At 38.3% G+C, this 21415-nt stretch overlaps 1 protein-coding gene across 1 annotated transcript in view; it reads right to left on the bottom strand.

Annotated features, from left to right (window-relative positions):
- DAAM1 (dishevelled associated activator of morphogenesis 1) overlaps positions 1 to 21415 on the bottom strand; it is a 181028-nt gene that overhangs the window by 86519 nt on the left and 73094 nt on the right.

The raw sequence follows: 21415 nt of genomic DNA, 5'->3' as shown, positions 1-21415 counted from the left end.
CTCCAATATTAGGTATGTATATATTCAGGATAGTTAAGTCTTCTTGTTGGATTGGGCCCTTTATCACTATGTTAATGCCTTTCTTTGTCCTTTTTGGTCATTGTTGCTTTAAAATCTGTTTTATCAGATACAAGAATAGCAACCCCTGTTCTTTTTTGTTTTCCACTTTCCTGACACTTCTTTTACTTTGAGCCTATCAGCACCATTACTTGTGAGATGGGTCTCTTGAAGGCAGCAGACAGTGGGTCTTGCTTCTTTATCCAAAGTGCTATTCCATGCCTTTTGAGTGGGACATTTAGCCTGTCTACATTCAGAATCCATATTAATATGTGAGGATTTTATCCTTTCATTGTGTTGTTAGATGGTTGTTATGTAGACTTGATTGTATGTGCATATATAGACTTCATTATCATGGCAGGTATTGTTCTTTTATTTCCATATTTAGCACTCCCTTTAGGAGATCTTGTAAGGCAGGTCTAATTGTAATGAGTTCCCTTAGCATTTGCCTGTCTGAAAAGGATTTTGTTTCTCCTTCACTTTATGAAGCTTAGTTTGGCAGGATATGAAATTTTTAGTTGGAATTTCTTTTCTTTAAGGATATTGAAAATAGTCCCTGAATCTCTTCTGGCTTATAAAGTTTCTGCTGAAAGGTCCACTGTTAGCCTGATGGGGTTCTCTTTGTAAGTGACCTTCCCCTTCTCTCTTGCTGCCTTTAAGATTTTTTCTTTTGCATTGACCTTGGAGAATCTGATGACTATGTGTCTTAGGGATGGTTACTTTGCAGTTTCTCATAGGAGTTCTCTGAATTTCTTGAATTTGCATGTCAACCCCTCTAGTGAGTCTGGGGAAATTTTTGTTGCCTATATCCTCAAATATATTTTCCAAGTAGCTTGATCTCTCTTTCTTTCTGAAATGCCAATAAATATAGGCATTCACATAATCCCATATCTTTGAGGTTTCATTCTTTTTTTTACATTCTTTCATTCTTTTTTATTTTTGTCTGCCTGTGTTACTTGGAAGGAATGGTATTCAAGCTCTGAGATTCCTTCCTCAAATTGGTCTATTCTGTTGTTAATGCTTCCAATTGTATTTTGAAATTCCTGTAGTGATTTTTTCATTTCCAGAAGTTCAGTTTGGTTCTTTCTTAAAAATGGTTATTTCATCTTTCAACTCCAGGATCATTTGACTATTTTCCTTGGATTGGGTTTCAACCTTCTCTTATATCCAAATGAGCTTCCCTGCCATCAGATTCTGAAAGTCTACATTTTAGCCATTTCAATAAAGTATGTAAATGAAACAGGAAGATTTAGATCTCCAAGGAATATTTTAAAAGTCCCCCTCTGAATGGCTCTTGTATATATCTGCAGTTCTATAATACTCATGGACATGTAGGCTTAGGATACTGACTTCACATCTTATATTCCTACCGCTATTTAGTCATCAAGTCCTGTTATTCCTTCCTTGAAAAACCTCATTTTTTTCCCCTTTGATTTTCCCTTTGTTTCATTCTCACGGAAACCACCAACACTTATGTCCTAATAACCTCTCCTTGGCTTCTGGCTACAGCCTCCCGGTGTTCCTCTTTGTCTTTCCAATCCTTCCTGCTGAACATGGCCAGATTTCTCCTAAAGAAGTGGTTTTCAAACATGAGCAAGCATCAGAATCATCAGAAAGGTTCCTTAAATCACTTATCATCCAGCACTTAGGATTGAAAAGGGAGGAAAAGGTACAAGAAACTGCATTTTCAGTAAGTTTCCAGGTGTTGCTGCTGGTCCTAAGACCACATTTTAGAACCACAGCCTTAAAAATGGAGCACCTGTGCTGTTTTGAGCTCCCAGTTCAAAAAACTTTATTAGTTCCACATTGCCTACCAAATTAATTCTCCACTCCTCAGCCTGCCTTTGAAGTCTTCCATTTACAACCCCAACTGACTTTGCCAGGCTTGCTTCTAGTTATCACCTTACACAGTATCTTGTTAACACCCACACCTCCAGTGCCTACCTATGGCCTAAAATATGCTAGTTACCTTGGGAAGTTCATGATCTTTTTAAGCCTCTACATCCTCATCTCCAGGAGAGGTACATAATTTCTCTTGCAAGGCTGTTGTGAGGATTGGCAAAATCAACTAAGCATGCAGTAATGCCTGACACAGAGGTGGCAACTGTACTGCTGTTATTTCATCATTTAAACACAAATCAATTGCTACTTTCAAGGGCAAGGTAAACAGTTATGTCACTAAAACACACACAGACAGTATTACTCCCTAACCACAAAAACTAGCTATTAAGAATTTAAACACAATGAACAACCAGAGAAGTAATGAGGGATTTTTACAGAAAATTCCATTATGAGGGAACATGTTAAAAATGTTAGAATTTTGGCATACAGCTATTATATATGTGAAGTAATTATTTTTCTTCCTTTTTAATTTCCTGTTATTCATACCTGCTCTTAACTATTGATGAAAGGGAAAATAATGGTGACATAAATCACTTCTCAACAATCAGGTCAATTATTCAAACAGCTAATAGTAACTTGCTTAGTTTGGGGGTAACGTTTGGTTTGTGTGAGAGGGAACTGTACTATTAATAGTGCATCCTTTACTACACTACAGCACAGTTTTTGTTAACTGAGCAGAGGTGTGAAGAAACATGTGATTCCTAAAACCTAGAAATTCAAAGCAAAGGTTTTTTTTTTTTTTTTTTTTGAGACAGAGTCTCGCTCTGTCGCCCAGGCTGCAGTGCAGTGGCCGGATGTCGGCTCACTGCAAGCTCCGCCTCCAGGGTTTACGCCATTCTCCTGCCTCAGCCTCCCGAGTAGCTGGGACTACAGGCGCCTGCCACCTCGCCCGGCTAGTTTTTTTGTATTTTTTAGTAGAGACGGGGTTTCACCATGTCAGCCGGGATGGTCTCAATCTCCTGACCTCGTGATCTGCCCGTCTCGGCCTCTCAAAGCGAAGGGTTTTAATGTAACTATGTTTTGCTGTTACAGGTAGATAACTTCTGCTTCTGCTGAGATGCAGAAATGACCAATTGTGAATTGAAAGAACACATACAAACTAGGAATTAGGGGCAGGTGATTTCATGCAAGAAGATAATTTTCATTGAGCAAAAAAAAAAAATTACTGTAGGGTCTCTGCATATAATTTTTGATTACGTAAGAAAATGGAAAGGAATAAATGGGTACTGCTAATAGTAATAGCTAACAATTATTGAGCACTTTCTATTTTCTAAATAGTAGTGTTTTATATTGATTAATATACTGTATCCTTATAACAATCCTATGAAGTAGGTCATATTATTATACGATTTTCTAGAAAACTGAGTCAGAGTGGATTAAGTAGCTTGCTCAAGGCAACAAAACTGGTAAACAGTGGAGGAAGAACTTGAGTCTAGACTGTCTGGTTACACAGCCTGTGTTCTTAACCACCACACCGTTCATTCTGTCAACACAGGTAGGTAAAATCATGACACTGATACAAACATGAAAATGCATCCATCTACTGAGTGTCTCTTAGCAAAAAGAGTGGGGGTTTGTTGTCAGATATCCCTGAGTTCCACATCTGGCTTTATGGCTTATGTAACCTTGCACAAGTGACTCAGCCTCTGAACTTCAATTTCTTCATCTAAAGACAGAATAGTCATATATTCCTGATAGTCATCTATCAAAAAAAAAGTTGTTGGGTATCTATCTATTAAATTCCAGGCATTGTGATAGGTGCAGGGTTCAAGAAAGTATCATGGAGTTCAATCCTCATTCAGACAGAGGGGAAAGCAAATAGTCACACTAACTCAAGAATGATCAACACAATGAACAATCAGGGAAGCCATGAGGGTTTTTTACAGAAAATTCCATTATGAGGGAACATGTTACACACTAAGTTTAGTTCTGAGAACCCACTTGTTATGGGGAAAGGTGGGACAGTGAAGAGTTTCCCCAGGAAATGTACAGAGCTTAGAGGTAAATAGGAAGTAAAGAGGTAGAAAGCACTGCAGACAATGAACAGCAGCCTTGAAAGCCACTGTGGACTTAATTTTATCCTAAGAGCAATCTGGATTGGTGGATTCTAAGTGAGGAGAGTGACACAGATTAAATTCGACAATAACTGGAAGAACCTAGGCACAATGACCAGGATGTAATAATAAGACCCCTACCCCTCCATTCCAAAAGTATCTCTGCTTTGACTCATTTTGATTTCATAATATGGCTGAATCAAGCATGCAACACTTTAAGAGACTATCACAGCCTTATGAGATCAATCAACACTTACTCACTGTCCTACCCATTCCAGGACCAGGGCCAGACATTATAAAGAACACAAAGATGAATAACAGATCCCTGATTTCAAGGAATTTATAATCTAGTTAGGAAGACACGATGATAGAAAGCTTTACAGGTTCCCATTCTTTTCAAGATAAAGTCCAAATTCCTTAGCAGGTAAAGGCCGCTTCAGGGCTTTTGCTGAACTTCCCACCTCCCCTCCTCCTCCAACAGCAGCACCTTCTAGTGTATCTGAAAAGCAGGTTAATTGCTCACTGCATGTAAAGTCCAATTAACAAGAGTGAGGTCTCATAGAAGGCAAGTGAATTTACTCCATAGCTAGCTTGGGGAAGGGGCACAAAGCATCCTGCCTTTAAATATGCCACTTCACCTTTGGAGCAGAAAGCGGACACCTTTATAAGGTAAAGGGGTAGTGAGCAAGGGCAAGGGGTCCCCCTGCTAGGCTGGTGTCTTATCTACTGAACAGTTGAGTTGGTGCCTTTCTGAGCAGAATTAAGTTGTAAAAGTGGCCAAGCTGGCATGCTTTTGATATGTCCTCCTGGTAGATGAAAGTCCTGAGGCAATCCCCAGAGGGTGAAAGATCTAAGGCTATTCCCTAGAGGTGAACATTCCATAGCGGGTGTGTTTTGGTTTGCAAGTCAACTGTCAACTCTTGCGGAGAAATCTGTCTTGGGACAGAAAGTAAGAAGAACTCGTCCTGCAGGAAATATCTGGTGAGGGGAAGGTGACAGGTTATATTTGCATTCTGAATGGCTAATAGGAAACAGGGAAGAGAGGGAAAGAGGAGAGGAGGAGAGAAAAAAAAAAAACGTAACTCATTCCCTTTTTCTTAGAAAAACATGATAGCACTTAAAACTAGTACCTCTGATCACAAGTTACCAACTTCTGAAAGTTTGCACATGCTGTTCCCCTTTTCCAAGGAGCCCTTCCCACCATGTCTAAGAGGCAATCCCATTCATCCAAGCTTTTACAGGGCATCAGTTATTCCCTCCAGGTAGCCTATCCTGCCTTTCTGGGGATGAGCAGCTCCTCTGTGCTTTGTGGCATTATCACAGTGCTATAGCTATGTTATTGGTATATCTGACTCTCATTGTGAATTCATTCCCAACAGACACAAACTCAATTTGTTCTATTAATCTTTGCATTAGTTGCCAGTACCTAAAGTAATCTGATGTAGCAGAAATGGGGGGAAAAAAAAAAAAAAAAAAAAAGGAAGGTGTGCAGAAAGTAGAGAACATGGGGAAGCTGGGAGGGAGGAAGGGAAGGGATATTGTAAGATATAGTGATGATGATTACTTGATTACTTTATTGTTTAGAGATAGGGTCTCTCTCTGTCATCCAGGCTGGAGTGCAGTGGTGTGATCATAGTTCACTGTACCCTTGACCTCCTGTGCTCAAGCCATCCTCCAGCCTCAGTCTCCCAAAGTGCTGAGATTACAGTCATGGGCCACGGCACACGCCCAGTGCATTTTAAAGATTAAAGCCTATTATTTGAAGTAAAATGCACATACAATGAAATGTACAAATGTTAAGTATACAGTTTCTGAGTTTGGCAAAGGTATACGTTGAAGCGGTTGTAACACTTAACATCTCAGAATCTAGTGGTACCATCTTATACTCATGTCAACAATACATGGCAGTTCCAGATACTCCACATTCTCATCAACATTTGGTGCTGTTTTTTTTTTTTTTTAAATTTTAGCTCTTCTAGTTTCTGTTAAGTATGATCTCAATGTACTTTCAGTTTACATTTTCCTAATGACAACTGGTGCTAAACATAACTTTTCACATGTTTACTGGCCATTCATACATGTTCTTTGTGAAATATCTGTTTGAATCTTTTGGCCATTTTTATTGAGTTGCCTGTCTTATTTTTACTGATTTAAAGGAAGTCTTTATATATCCTGGAAACATGTCCTTTGTTAGAGGTATATATTGAGAATATTTCTCCTAGCCTGTGGCTTGCCTTCTCATTTTGTTAATGATGTATTTTGATCACCACGTGTTTTTTTTTAATTTTAATGAAGTCTAATTTATCCATTTTTAAAATATAGTTAATGATTGTAAATCTTCTCTAAGAAATTCTACACCTTACAGGTTAAAAAAAAAATTGTATGTTTTTTTCTGGAAGCTGTACGGTTTTAGTTTTAGCTTCTATGTTTGAATCTCCAGTCCCTCTCACAGACCCTTCTTCTGGATAACACCCAGTATTTCTTTAGTTACAAAACAGCTGGATTGTTTTTGCCTTGTCTCTTCTAACTATGCATATTTATTTAGATAGGTTGCCAGGCAAGGAGGGCAATGAAAGCAAAGTTGATGGGAGAAGAAAAAAATAACAGATACGAAACAATTTGAAAATCATTCTTCAAATTACTTCAAGGTAATATTTCAGGAGATTTTACATTTTGATAATTAAATACTAAAGGAAGCATTCATGAAAAATAAAGCAATTAGTATCACTATATCTCAACAGTATCTCTTTACATGAATTTCTTAGAAAAAGTAGATGTATAGAGGCAGAAAGCAGATGATTAGGGCTACGGCAAAGGCAAGGATGACAGCAAACAGGCACAAGGGGAGATGGGGTGCTGGAAGTGTTCTAAACTATGGTGGTGATGGTTAACAACTATAAACATTTATTAAAACTCAAACTGTACAATTACAAGAGGTGAATTCTATAACATATAAATTATCCCTCAATAAAGCTGTCAAAAAAAAAAAAAAAAAAATTCAGGCCTGCTTGTTGGAGCCCCAGGAAAACAAACAAAAAATTCTATGTAGACAAAGTAGAAAAAATACAGCCTTGTATAGATAGTAACAAAAGAAAACTCTGTTTGAACATTAGATAAACCAAGGAGTTGGTTTAAAAGAGAAACTGATTTGGAAAGAAGCATATGAAGAAGGAGGAAAGAAAACTGTGTACCCCTTTTAAAGTAAGTAGCTCAATCTGGGAAATGTTACAATTTCAGACACAGCATTCCTTTGAAATCAAAGATCACTTCCTTAAAATATCCTTATCCTTTATTTGAAAGTTACATAAATTCTATTAGTGTGTATTCCATTTAGGCCAAGCAACAGGCAATGTTTCCCCCAAGGTCCCTTAGTAATTAAGTGATGTTAATATTAACAAGAAGTCCTTAAGAACCTTTTCAGTTTTTTCTGTTTTCCCCCCTAATACTGGCACTACAGAAGAGTATAGTAGTGCTTTCTTATTCTCTAAATTCTGAATTCGCTTTCTGCCATTTCAGTTACCTCCAGCCAACTGTGGTCCAAAAGTATAAATTAAGAATTCTTAAAAAAAAAAAAAAAAAAAATTCCAGAAATAAAAAATTCCTAGGTTTAAAACTGTGTGCCATTCTGGGTATTGTGATGAAATCTCACGTGGTCCTGCACAGGCCATGAATCACCTTTCATCCAGCATATTCAGGCTGCATACAATCCTTGCTCGTTAGTCATGAATATCTAACCATTAGCATCCTCATGGTTCGAAGATCCAGGTTCACCGCAGCAGATGATCCTCCTCCTGACATTTCATCTCAAGGTCAGTAGTAGGCTAACACTACCTCTTGATGCCTATGTCATTCACCTCACTTCATCTGATCACACAGGCATTTTATCACTTCACATCATCACCCAAAGAAGGGTGAGTACAGTAAGATATTTTAAGAGAGGAGGAGACTACATTCACATTAACGTTTATTACAACCTATTGTTACAACTGTTCTATTTTATTATTAGTTATTGTTGTTAATCCCTTACTATGCCTAATGTATAAATTAAAGTTTAACATAGATATGTATGTATAGGAAAAAACATAGTATATATAGAGTTCAGTACTATGTGTGGTTTCAGGCATCCACGGGGGAGGGGAGGGTTTTAGATGGACCATATCCCCTGCTGGTAAGGGAGGACTACTGTACCAGATCATCTGTGAGTTAACAGCCAGGTTTTTCACTATGACTACAAACAGATATAACTACTCAAACCCCAGGAAGCACCTTCGTTGAGTATAGAATCTAGATCTTACTATATCTTAGACTTGGGTGGCCTAGCTCCTTTCATTGGTCACAGAATTTTTTTTTCATGTTATGCTCTATGGATAGAGTTTTAAAAGTCAAAGGAAAATGATTTAGCAAGTGGTAAAAGGAGAAGCCTTTGCATCAAACATCATGCATCTCCAGAGAAAGTTTTAGTTTCTCAAAAACTAAAACCAACAGATTAAAAGGCTTTTCTTCTTGGAGATGATATTAATTGTGCTTTTATATATTTATATGTTTTACATATTTATAATATTTTGGAGAAAAGATTTTTTTTTTTATTATTAAGAAGAAAGGACCTCTGAGGGAAGCCCAGCTGTGGGAACTAAAGTTCTAGGCTTCATCCGTAACAAAGTGCATTATTAAGCCCCACTTCTAAGAGATTCTGTACAAAGAAACCTCACCAATTCCACACTGTAGAATAAGCAGGCAGTTCTATAGAGAAACCTACATAAATCAGAAAACAATTGGCATGGTACAAATCAATCGAAGGAAATGGATTGATTTGCTAGATAAAGCAAGGGAAGGAATTTTGAAATAATATACAATAAGGGTCTTGAATGAGTTGAAAGACTAATACTCTGGAACAAAAAGCTCTTTTCAGAGATTTTAGCTAAACTGAAATATGGGATCATTTATAAAATCTCTAAAGCAATATCTAAAGCATTTATTATTTGAAAACCTACCTAATCATTAGATTTCAATGAGATAACATACAAGTTTTTGGCTAATAAGAGAAGTCACCAAGAAATTCAGGATATCTATTTCTAATAAGTTAACTAACTCTTTACATACATATAAATATACATTTAGAGAAGGTCTGAGGACATTCAAATAATGCTTGAGGTGGGGGAATGGGCGGGAGGACTAAGAAAAACGAGAGAAAGAAGCTAAGACAGGCCCTTGAGGTTAGCCTGCCAATCAACTCATTATTTGTATGTAGTTGTGTTTGGGGGTTTTGTTTTTTGTTTTTTCTTTTGTTTTGCTTTTTAATGGTCCTTGATAAGGCACCTGTCCATCTGACTCAATGTACAGAGTTCACAGAATTACCAACCATTTTCTTACTCAGATAGGTCTAACTTGTACTTTTCAAATTAGATACCTCAGATATTTGTCCAGAATAAACAGGCCCAATTCACCTATCCCAACTCCACCCAGAAAGGGTTTCCCACAAGCCCAGCAGGCTGCAAGCCTACTGTTCATTTCATGGATACACTCAACATTAGCAGTGCCTTTTCTGAGTTTAACCCTCTCCTCCCACCCCACAACTCAACACTACCAGAAATAAGTTAAGCTCCTGGAGAGGCACCTGGGCAGACCTCAAGTCACATGACGTGGTGATAGTACATCATCAAGGGGAAGAAGCTGTGACCTAAAGACACATGACATGGTGATAATACATCATCAAGGGGAAGAAGCTGTGACCTAAAGACACATGACATGGTGATAAGTACAACCTCAAGAGGAAGAAGCTAATGGCAGATTGAAGGGTGATGCTTTGGCAGCAAACAAACAGAAAACATTTTTATAAAATGCATGGAGAAAATGTACTATAAAGCTATGATAATTCATTAAATATATACACATCCAGCCCCATTACAGCAAATGACCATCTCATCTGGGAGTCATGAATTGCCAACGAAGCACTTAAAATTTAACCACAATGACCTTGAGAATAATATTTTAGTATGATGGTGGTTAGAAATCTGAAAGCTAGATAAGATTTTTGTCAGTTTCCATAGAGGTGCATTCAGTGAATTATTACCTGCTCCTAATCAGTCAGGAAAAACAGAAATGGAAAACAAGAGAGAGCTTTAAGCTCTAAAAGGGATTGGTAAACACAGAGAACAAACCTTGGAGGTTTTCAGCCTGCAAAATTTCTGCCAATATTCTTAGTCATTATATGAAATACCACAATATGACTCACCACCACCTACACAGTAATAGTCTCTGTGTCTGATAGACATGTTTTCATTCGATACATAAAAATAAGAAGTGAGAAACACCGCAAGCAAAGGCTGACTAATAGAAATAATTTCCAGTTTCTTACTACCAGGGGTTAAGTGTTTTACACTATTTCCTTTTTTCTCTTAATAGCAAGCAATGCAAACTATATTCAGTTGGCTAGACAAAGTCTGCAGCTAAACACATAGGCTTTTTGTTCAGCTTTTTTACTGTTCAACTAGAAACTCATTAGAGTGACTTTAAGTTTTAATAGTCTGCATCATCAGCAGTTTTCTGGTAATCTAAAATAAACTTGCTTCTAAACATGTTAGAATCATCTCCCAATATCCACCCAAATTTCCAGTATTTACACTTATAATCTAGTACAACTTCAGTTGACAAGTCTTACTAAATTTTTTTAAAACTTTTAAGTTCAGGGGTACATATGCAGGTTTGTTGTATAGGTAAACTTGTGTTACAGGGGTTTGCTGTGCAGATTATTTCATCACCCAGCTATTAAACCTAGTACCCATAGTTATTTTTTCTGATCCTCTCCCTCCTCCTACCCTCGACCCTCTGATGGGCCCCAGTGTCTGTTGTTCCTGAAAGAGAGAATTTCTAAGCAGTGTTTTCCTAATTGAATGGAAGTACTTCATCTCTGGGGATATAGTACCAGCTGTAAAGTGAGTGACAGACAAGAAAGGTACCCTAAGTCCCTGTGGGCAACCAGCCATGAAGCCAAGTTCCACACATGGCCACCTCCTTTGATAGCACCAACACTGCTCTTGCCGGCCCAGGGCCCTCCCACACCCTCAAGAGGCTTGTTTGGCTGCTCATCTGACACTTTAAAGCTTTAATTGAGTCAAAAGACAATCTAGCACAAGAAGTCTTCCCACATTGGAGCTATTTATTTTACCACGTAATATACAGTAGAGAGACTTTTAAAGAGAAAGAATGTTTCTTAAACATTATCATCCTTATCCTTTTAATCTGCTAACTTTCATGCCAGCCACTTTGGTGTCCCCATTGTAACTAACATTTTAATGAGGAGGAAGTGTAAAACAGGATGACAGCAGGTGGATAGGGTGCAGGCAGAGTATAACACCAGCCCAAACTTATCACCACTATGAGAATATTAAAATACAAACCCAACTGCTGCAGGATTTAGCAGTTATTAATTCATGCATGCATGCATACATTCACTCAAATACTTATTGTGCATCTCATGTGTTATGTTTCCATAATTAGTTATGCGTCCATTCATTCAGGCCCAAAACATTCATTGAGCACCTACTCTGAACCAAGCACTGCCCTAGGTCCCCAGGATCCTGAGCATGAAAAAGTCAGATATAACACCCAATCCATTCTGCTCTCTGAAGGTGCAAAGGTGCATATATATAGTGGATTAATACAATGAGTTATTCATATAAAAAAAAAAACTATCTGATTGTTGAAAAGATGGCAAAAAATTCTGACTTTTCCTTCTAATCCAAGAAATGCCCATTTTTCCTGAAAACAAGTCATATACATATTATATATATAACATAAATATATATATCAAATATATATATATACATGTCATATATATATTCTGAGTTTTCAGTTATTGGTTTAATTTAGTTCTTAAATATTGCACTGAGTAATGAAATAAACAGCTAGCAGCTTTCAGATCTTGCCAACAAATTCATTTAAAACTGAACACAAGAAAAAATATTGCAACTTTTTTAGGAATCTGGTTTGCCAAGGAACAAAACTTCTAGTTCTTCACCCATAAGCCAGAAAATCATAACTAAAAGATATAGCTGGTCAATGAGCTCTTGTAACATGAACCAAGAACAGCTTGAAATTCCAGAAGAATTCTGGGAATTGAAGGTTGGGGTGGGGAGGATTCCAGACACAGCGAGTAAAAATATTCAAGGACAGTTCAGACCTGAAAAACACCATCCATGGTATTGAGCAATTACCTCCCAAAGGCCATGTCACATGTGTTTTCTGAGAGCAAACGATGGTGACTAGATAATTCCCAGAGCATCAAGATATATTCTTATGTACAGTTAATTGCACAAACTACCAGATCCTTCTAGCCATTACTGAAACACATTTTTAAAATTACGTTTAAAAGCTTACCTAAACCACACTACTTGTGAAGATCAAATTATTCTTTCAGCCTTTTGACACTTATATTGGCTTATATGAGGACATATAGAGAATGAGAATGTCAGTATACTATATCAACTTTGTATAATTTGCACATGGTAGTATAAGGACTAAGTTAAATAGTCAGATTTTAAATTGTAGCCAAAAGCTAAGTAGGTCCATACTATTCAGGGTCTCTTTGGGATTCATTTTAATGAAAATCATCAGGACCAAGAGGATCCATAGCCATTTTGTCAACAGCATTATTAATTCAGAGATGGTTTTATAGTACCGTATTTCTATTTAAATACAACGTTTTCATGTTTCTTTCCTCCATCTCTTCATGCCCACTCACTTCAGTCTCCTTGATCTAATATTAAGATAGAAGAAGCATCCATAAATAAATAATTGAAATGGTAACAAAATAATATGAAGTCGAAGTCCAAATTTAACAGCTTGTGGGAAAGGATATTTGGAATGATCTTGGTAAGATAAAATATAAATTTAGAATTAGAAGGAATAAAATGGTTTTAAGGTTGTACCTTAAGCTTTAGTGGATGTGTTTAATGAATCAGAGGATTAGAAGGAAACTTAAGAAATCATTTTGACCATCTTACTGTCTCTAAGCAGAGAGGACTTCAACCAGTACAAAGAAACGTATAATGCCACTGAAATGAGAGTCTACTGCCAACCCTACTGTTTTACGAACAAAGCAATGTTCTATTCAGAAGTACAGCAGATATCAGCAAGCAAAACCACTTATGTCAACATCAGCCTATATCATAAACCATCAGTTGTTCTCAGGGCCAAAATAACTGATCAAGTCCTAGATATGAGATCATTTTCCATCACCTTTAAATTGACTGTATCTTGGCAGCAGTTCACATTTACTCCATAGGAATTTTAGCACTGTACACATTTAAGCCCATATCTACATTCCAACTTCTGTTTGTGACATACAGCATATCTTCATACTATTCTGAGCATTTTCCTATGGAACCAAAGTCACCAAGAAATGCCCCACTGTCAAAGGAAGATCTCTCTCCCTCCCTCCCTCTCTCTCTTCTACATATATACATACATATATACACACACATATACATATATACATACATATATATGTGTGTGTGTGTATATACATACATATATATATATATATTTTTTTTTTTTTTTGAGGCAGTCTTGCTCTGCTGCCCAGGCTGGAGTGCAGTGGCCCAATCTCGGATCACTGCAACCTCCGACTCCCAAGGTTCAAACAATTCTCATGCCTCAGCCTCCTGAGTAGCTGGGGTTACAAGCATGCGCCACCATGTCTGGCTAATTTTATTAACAGTAAAGATGGGGTTTCACCATGTTGGCCAGGCTGGTCTCGAACTCCTGGCCTCAAGTGATCTGCCTGCCTCAGTCTCCCAAAGTGCTGGGATTACAGGTGTGAGCCACTGTGCCCCGCCAGTCACTGTACCCCCCGAGTCACTGCACCCGGCCAATATATTTTAATTCTCTGTCAACTGATTATTTCCTTTAGCTAAACAAAAATTTTCTCTTTTTAAGCTTTATAGGTTTGTCAAATAAAATCAACTTTTAATCTCATGGAAACAGAACAATTTTAATATCAATTCCCTCATTAGATTCTGAATTTTGGCTTCCAGATAACTGAATACTTTGACGCTATTGTAGACATATATCTTTGAAGTCTTATATGGTCAGATTTTCTCTGCATAATTACAGAGCCATCCTTTACACTCTAATAAAGAAACAATAGATTAAAACTATGACTCTTTACAACCAATTTCTTTTTCCTTCTATCAGTTTAAAATGGAATGTTCCTACCATGCAATTTTTTTCATCTTTCTTGGGGACTGGGAACTGAATAGCTCCTATAGGTTACTTTCTATTGTTAGTCATGGTCTTCACATATAAGGCAAGTTTTAAAAATAAAAAGATAAAAAATGTTGAAATTTTCATTGATTTTGGTAACAATAGAAGTACTTTATTATTTAAGAGAGCTTAAAATAAGCCTCAGTCATAACAGAAATTATGCTGACAGCCTGAGAAAAGGAGTAACAATTCACAAGGCTGGTAGAAGAACAAAATGTGTACCCTGGTAAATCCTTAGGACTAACTTGGGTTCCTGTAGCTCCTTTCATACCAAAGTGACTTCAGAATATATGAAAAATGAAAAGATTACTGATGTAGGCTCCCAAGTGAATTCATTTGGCACAACTTACCTTGACTGTGAATTTATCTAAATCTGATAATATCATCTAAATTCTTTCATTTCTACTATCTTCATTTCTCAAATTCTATGCTGATGACTAATCCTGAGAATGTCCTCAGTACTTAATAACATAGGCCTATAGTAATTATATTTATGATTATATTTTGATGGAACACATCTTATCATCATCCTACAGTATCCACCATCACTACCTTCTCATTGCGATTTCAGTTTTCCTTTTAAATTTTCTTGGTAGTATAAATGGTGGTTTTGTGACCAGTGATGAATTTCACAACAAGTTTAAAATATTTTACATTTCCTGGAAGGCACAGCACTCTATTATCCTCAAACATCAGACCCACTGGCCTAATAAATGGAAGTCTAAGAATTGGATTTGAAAGAAGGCAGATTAACCAGAAAATAGTATAAAATGGAATTGGAAACATTTCAGGCTTAGAAAAACTTGGGTTCATACTGCATATTATTTCCAACTAGCCATAAATTTACAGTGATGTAGTCTATTAGAAATGAAAGCTCTCCTCTAAAACTATGAAATGGATTCCAAATATGTGTGTTGTAAGAGGTGAGACTGACTACAATACACTTCAAGAATAATAACCAGACTTGTTTTAAACCTGGATTTCTTACCTAAAATCTCACACAGGAAAAGCAGTTGGACATTTTGCATGTTTCACTCATTAAAAAAGCTGAGGGTCACAGAAACAAACTGTGAGAAAGACACCCCAATTCCAATACTACTGTTGCTATGAAATATTCTGTAGGAAACCCTTATTCTTGGGGTATGCAGAAGTCTATTGCAGGGGGACTCCTGGTAATTCTCTTTGTCCTTTTCTACTTCAAAATTAAAGTAGCCAAAGGAGGTGCGTGTTGTAACAAAGAGGCACCTCACGTCAACTATTGAGCTCAAAGGAAAACATATTCAGAATTGCTATGGTTTGGATGTTTGTTCCCCTCCAAATCTCATATTGAAATCTGATCCCCAATGTTGGAAGTGGGGCCTAATGGGAAGTGTTTGGGTCATGGGAGAGGATCCTTCATGAATAGATTAATTTCCTCCCTCAGGGTTACTGAGTTCTAGCTCCATTAATTCCCTGGAGAGCTAGTTGTTAAAAGGAGCCTAGCACCTGCTACCCCACCCCCATTGCTTCTCTGGCCACCTGATATCTGCACATGCAGGCTCTTCTTCGCCTCCACCATGAGTGGAAACAGGCTGAGGCCCTCACCAGATGCAGATGCTCAATCTTGAGCCTTCTAACCATGAGAACCATGAGTCATAATTTTTTTTCTTTATAAATTACCCAGCCTGAGGTATTCTCTTTATAGCAACATAAAATGGATTAAGATAAGAATCTACCCAGGGATACATGACACCTATCATTAAACTTACCAACACCTCACAAATACCAAACAGAACCATGGTTATTTTTGTAAATTTAACCAGACAGCAAAATATTTTGATGTACCTCATTATATTTGGTTCACTGAAAAAATCTGTAAGCAAACAGAGGCATTTTTCTCTGGTTCCAGGAAGAATTTGATATATATGTTTAAGTCAACAATATAATCATCCCCAACACACCTTTCCCAGGCTTGTCTCTCAGAATCTCCAAACCCTGTAGCTTCCTGTTTTTTATGTGCCATCCAAACTGAACTTCTTTCAGTTACCTGAGCCTTCCATGCCTTCTCTCACTCTCTAGCACTTACACATGCTGTTCTCACTGTCTGTAACACTCTTTTCTTTCCTCTGTGCCTGAATGATTCCTTCTTGTTTTTCACACCTCACATTAAGTCACTTTCCCCAGGAAGCCTTCCAAGACTCTTCACACTGGGTTAGGTAATCATGGGGGTAGGTGTGAGTCAACAGCACCCTCCTTCCCCAGCAAGGGAATAAAGCTTCCTCCCAGACAAAATGTACTGCTTGAGCAGCACTCCCATAGCACTTGATCACTTTGAAAAGATTGCACATTTAGCTGCCTTTCTCTTCTGCTAGACCTTCAGCTCTACAACATCAAGGATAGGACCATGTGTCTTTTGCTCACCAGTTACCTCAGGATCAGCAGAGACAGTCTCTTAACTGTCTCTTAATTTTGATGCACACATCAAAATAAACCATCAGTCGACTAATGACTCATTCTTCTGTTCACTCCAAGGTAAATGGTCTATTGCTAATATTGAGATGAAAAAAGTTACTTGAATAAGGATGATTTATAGAGTTGTCACACTTACGACTCTTCGGATAGGTTGCTTGAGATAATTTAAGACCTTTAAAAATCTGTAGAAAAGAATATCACTGAATCTTATTTTAATAGGTGAGTGTTAAACCTCATACTGGTTATATTTCTTTATTTTGACTGAGGCAGAGAGCAAAGAGGAGGACTGGGAGAGGGGAGGAGGTAGAGGTGAGAGGGAGAGGAAAAAGTAAAAAAGAATTGATTCTCAAAAGGTATAAAATGTATGGTTAGCAGAGATTAAACAGACTCTTAGTTTTATTTGTAAATATCCCAAATAACTTAAAAACTGTGAGCAGGGAGACTTTAATTCTATTTGACAACTCTCACACACACAATTCCTGAGTTATTTTGTCCTCAGTTCTTTAGGAGCTACAGAACAGCTTTAAAAGCAGTTGGCTTATCAGTTGGTAGGGGGTGAATAAGAACAAGTGTTGGCAAAGATCTGGAGAAACTGGAACCCGCATACATTGCTGGTGGAGATGTAAAATGGTGCAGTCCCTTTGAAACAGTCTGAAAGTTTCTCAAAAGTTCAACACAGTGTTACCATATGACCCAGTTAATCCCGCTCCTACATATATACTCACAAGAATTAAAACATGTATCTATGCAAAAACTTACATATGGATATTTATAGTAGCTTTATTCACAAGGGCCAAAAATTGGCAACAGCCCAAATGTCCATCAATGATGAATGGATATAAAAAATGTGGTAGGGGCCAGGCGCGGTGGCTCACACCAGTCATCCCAGCACTTTGGGAGGCTGAAGCGGGCGGATCACGAGGTCAGGAGTTCGAGACCAGCCTGACCAACATGATGAAACCCCATCTCCTAAAAAAAATGCAAAAATAGCTGGGCGCAGTGGTGCATGCTTGTAATCCCGGCTACTTGGGAGGCTGATGCAAAAGAATTGCTTGAACCCAGGAAGTGGAGGTTGCAGTGAGCTGAGATTGCACCACTGCACTCCAGACTGGGTAACAGAATGAGACTCTGTCTCAAAAAAAAAAAAAAAAAAGTGGTATATCCACATAATGGAATGTTATTAGACAAGTAAAAGGAATGAGGTACTGGTACATGCTATAAGGTGAATCTTGAAAACACTACGTGAAGTCAAAGAAGCAAGTCACAGAGGACCACATATTGTATAATTCCATTTATATGAGCTATCCAGAGTGGGCAAATTCTCAGAGACACAAAGAAGATTAATGTTTGTTAGGGGATGCTGGGATTAGGCATGAATGAGGAGTGATGATTTATGGATTTCAAGGTTACATGCTAGGGTGATTGCTAAAAGTGATTTTGGCAATGGATGCACAATTCTATTAATATGCTGAAAGCCACTGAATTGCACACTTTACATAAGTGAATTATTTCTCAATAAACCTGTTTTGTTTTGTTTTTTTAAGTTAAGCAGGATGAGACTAGGAAGACAATGCTAAGTCCTGAGGTAGGACTAATTCTGATTCCCCTGGCTACAGCAGGGAGCCTACTACAGAACAAGGTGCTCCATGCTGCCCACCTTCTTCAAAGATTCATACAGCTGACCTCCTATTGAGGCTTGCTTTATTAATGAGGTGATACGGTTTCAGTAAGCAATTCTGAAAGAACTCTACTTGGTATCACTTTTAAAAACATCAAATGAGTGACTCATCAGATGAGGCAAAGGAAACTAGCTTACAACAACCAACTCTGATGACATGCTTTCTAACAGATAGGTTAGATCCACATTGGCCCGCTCACACCAGGGCAGATTTACTTTCAAGAAAAGAAGAAGCTGAAATATTTGCTTAGAGTGTTGTGTCTAGAAGACACTAGAATTCTCTCTCATCCCTCTTGCAGTATTAGTCTGTGGGGTGTAAAGCACTTATTAGGTTCCAGACTTTTTAAAGGTTATCTTCTTTCACCTCTACACCAACCCTAACAGCAAGATGGTATTATCTCCATTTTATAGGTAAGTAAACAATTAAAATTCAAACAGAAATCATCTTAAAAGATTTCCTAGGCTACAGAGTGGGCATTTGGGGAAAGTGTTTGACTCCAGAGTCCGGGCACTGTCCACCACCACATGTGGCCTCCCTCTGCTGTACCAGACCAGAGGCAGAACTGCTTCAGCTACTACTCAAGAGAACCTGGGGCAGAGGCTTGCTGCAGCTTTGAGCCTACCTCTCCTGGCCAGGCCACCCCTGACAATTGGATAGATTTGTGGTCTTAGTCCCTGAAGTCAAGAGTAGACAAAAATTCATCCTTCACTCACCAGGACAGATACAAACCTCAAGATAATTTGTTTTCCAATGGTTTCAGCTTAAAGTTCTGGTTTGGAATTGGCTTTCTCACAACTAGCAGCTGTAGGCAATTTTCACACAGAATAGAGACATCAATAAGGCAGAGAGTGGAATTTTCTCCCTTATGAACACAGAACAATGAGCTGTCTTCAAGATGTACATGAAGCTGCCACCACATGGGCTCCTCGCTCTCATTTTGGGAGACTGACAGAATATGACTGAAAGGACTGTAGACCTGGAATGCTTTGAGGATGCCAGCTCTGCCTACCAGCTCCACTACCACTGAGGGCAGTCGTTAGCTATCAGCAACACCTACGTCCTTTGGTTGACTTTTTTTTCCCTTTTTTTAATCCAAACACCAACTTGAACCAGAGACTTTCAGTTTTAAAACATTTTAAGTGGGAAATAAAACCCTGCCTGTCAGTGCATCATTATTGCCCTTCTTGATTGCTATCTTGGTAGATGATTCACTGCCCTCCCTAGAAGAGGACTGTGTGTCATCTGCCTGCCCCATGACCTCAGGCTTGGCCACATGACTTGTGGTGCCAGTCTCTACAGAAGAATGATGCCTCCTCACATGCAAACTCAGATGTGGCCATGTGATCTGCACTGGCCAGTGAAATGTGGGCACAAGTGACATCTGTTATTTCCAAGCATAAGCTCAGAGCCTATGAGTGGTTTGCCAGGTTTGCCTTTCCTCTTCTACCCTGCCTGGGTATTGGACAGAAAACAGGAAGGAGCAAAACTACAGCAGACCCACAGTGGACACACAGCACAGCAAGCAATAAGCCTCTGCTGTTGTAACCACTGGGGTTTTGCTATCACAGCATAACCTAGTTTAAGATGACTGAGACAGTCATTAACATGAATCCCCCCAACTTTTCTTCTCACCTTCAATTCCTGCTGACAGCTCACTTCCTCCAGAAAGTCTTCCCTAACCACCTTCCTCACCTCCTTGACTTACACCACACAACACATATTACACACCCAGGTAATTTGTGATTATTCTTTTGGTGCCATCATATCTTCTTCATAATGGATCTCCTTTTACTACTGTCAGATCTTTGGGGGGGCAGGTTCTGGCTTTCTATTTCAAACTTCCTTGTTCACACCTGCAACAGAATTATTCATGCAGTGGAGATTCAGAGAAGGGAGAGATTCCTTAAACATGGAAAATATTCAAGATCATAAAATGCAAGTACACTGGTAGGAGTCATCTTTTCTTTTTCCCGACCAACTCTGGTTGGCAATAGGCCCATCGCTCCATGCAGACCAGAAATCAAACATCAGCTTCATAACCAATCTCATATTGGTTTATCTTTCTGCTTTATAAGTGAATTCTGGTTGTAAGAGTTGGAGTGACATGGTCAGTTCAGATATTACCCAAGGAGAACACTAAAGCAGCCTACAGTATGTTCTTGACCAAAGAATCATGCAAAATGAATAGTATTCTCTAGTGTCTGTTGAACAATATAAATGGTCCGTTTCGAACTAACTCCATTACAAATGAGATCACATCCTTTACAGGAACATGGATGGAACTGGAAGCTGTTATCCTCAGCAAACTAATGCATGAACAGAACACCAAACACCACATGTTCTCACTAATAAGTGGGAGCTGAATGGTGAGAACACATGGACACATAGGGGGACAACACACACTGGGGCATGTGGCAGGGGGCAGGAGGATGGTGGAGTGGGGAGAGTATCAGGAAGAACAGCTAATGGATAGCGGGCTTAATACCTAGGTGACAGGATGGATGATCTGTGCAGCAAACCACCATGGCACATGTTCACCTGTGTAACAAACCTGCACATCCTGCACATGTACCCCAGAACTTAAAATAAAAGTTGAAGAAAAGAAAGAAAGAAGAACTAACTCCATTACAAAATGCCAGTGGTGATCAAGGCAGGATACAGTATTCATGTAACATTTATTAAGCAAGTTTAAAGGCCAGGCACTGGGCCACTCCCAGTGTGTACTGTTCTCACTGAAACCTTATATCAAACCTAGAAGATGATGTTTTCTTCCTTCAGAAAACAGGATCAGAAAAATAACATGATTTTTTACAATTATGAAAATAAAGTCAGAGCAGTGATTTGAACCGAAGTCTTCCTAATTCCTATGCTAACTTCCTTTAAACTATGCCATAATATCTTCTGAAATACAGAATAGAAACACCAACTGATGCTTGAAAAGCTAAGCTGGAGAATGTACATACATCTCTTGACGAATGGGTCCTGCACTAGATACATCCTTCATTTCAG

Source organism: Chlorocebus sabaeus, chromosome 24 (assembly GCF_047675955.1).
Source record: "Chlorocebus sabaeus isolate Y175 chromosome 24, mChlSab1.0.hap1, whole genome shotgun sequence".
In the NCBI taxonomy this organism is placed as follows: Eukaryota; Metazoa; Chordata; class Mammalia; order Primates; family Cercopithecidae; genus Chlorocebus; species Chlorocebus sabaeus.
Note: the sequence above shows the minus strand (reverse complement) of the source record. Positions and strands in the feature narration are given on the sequence as shown.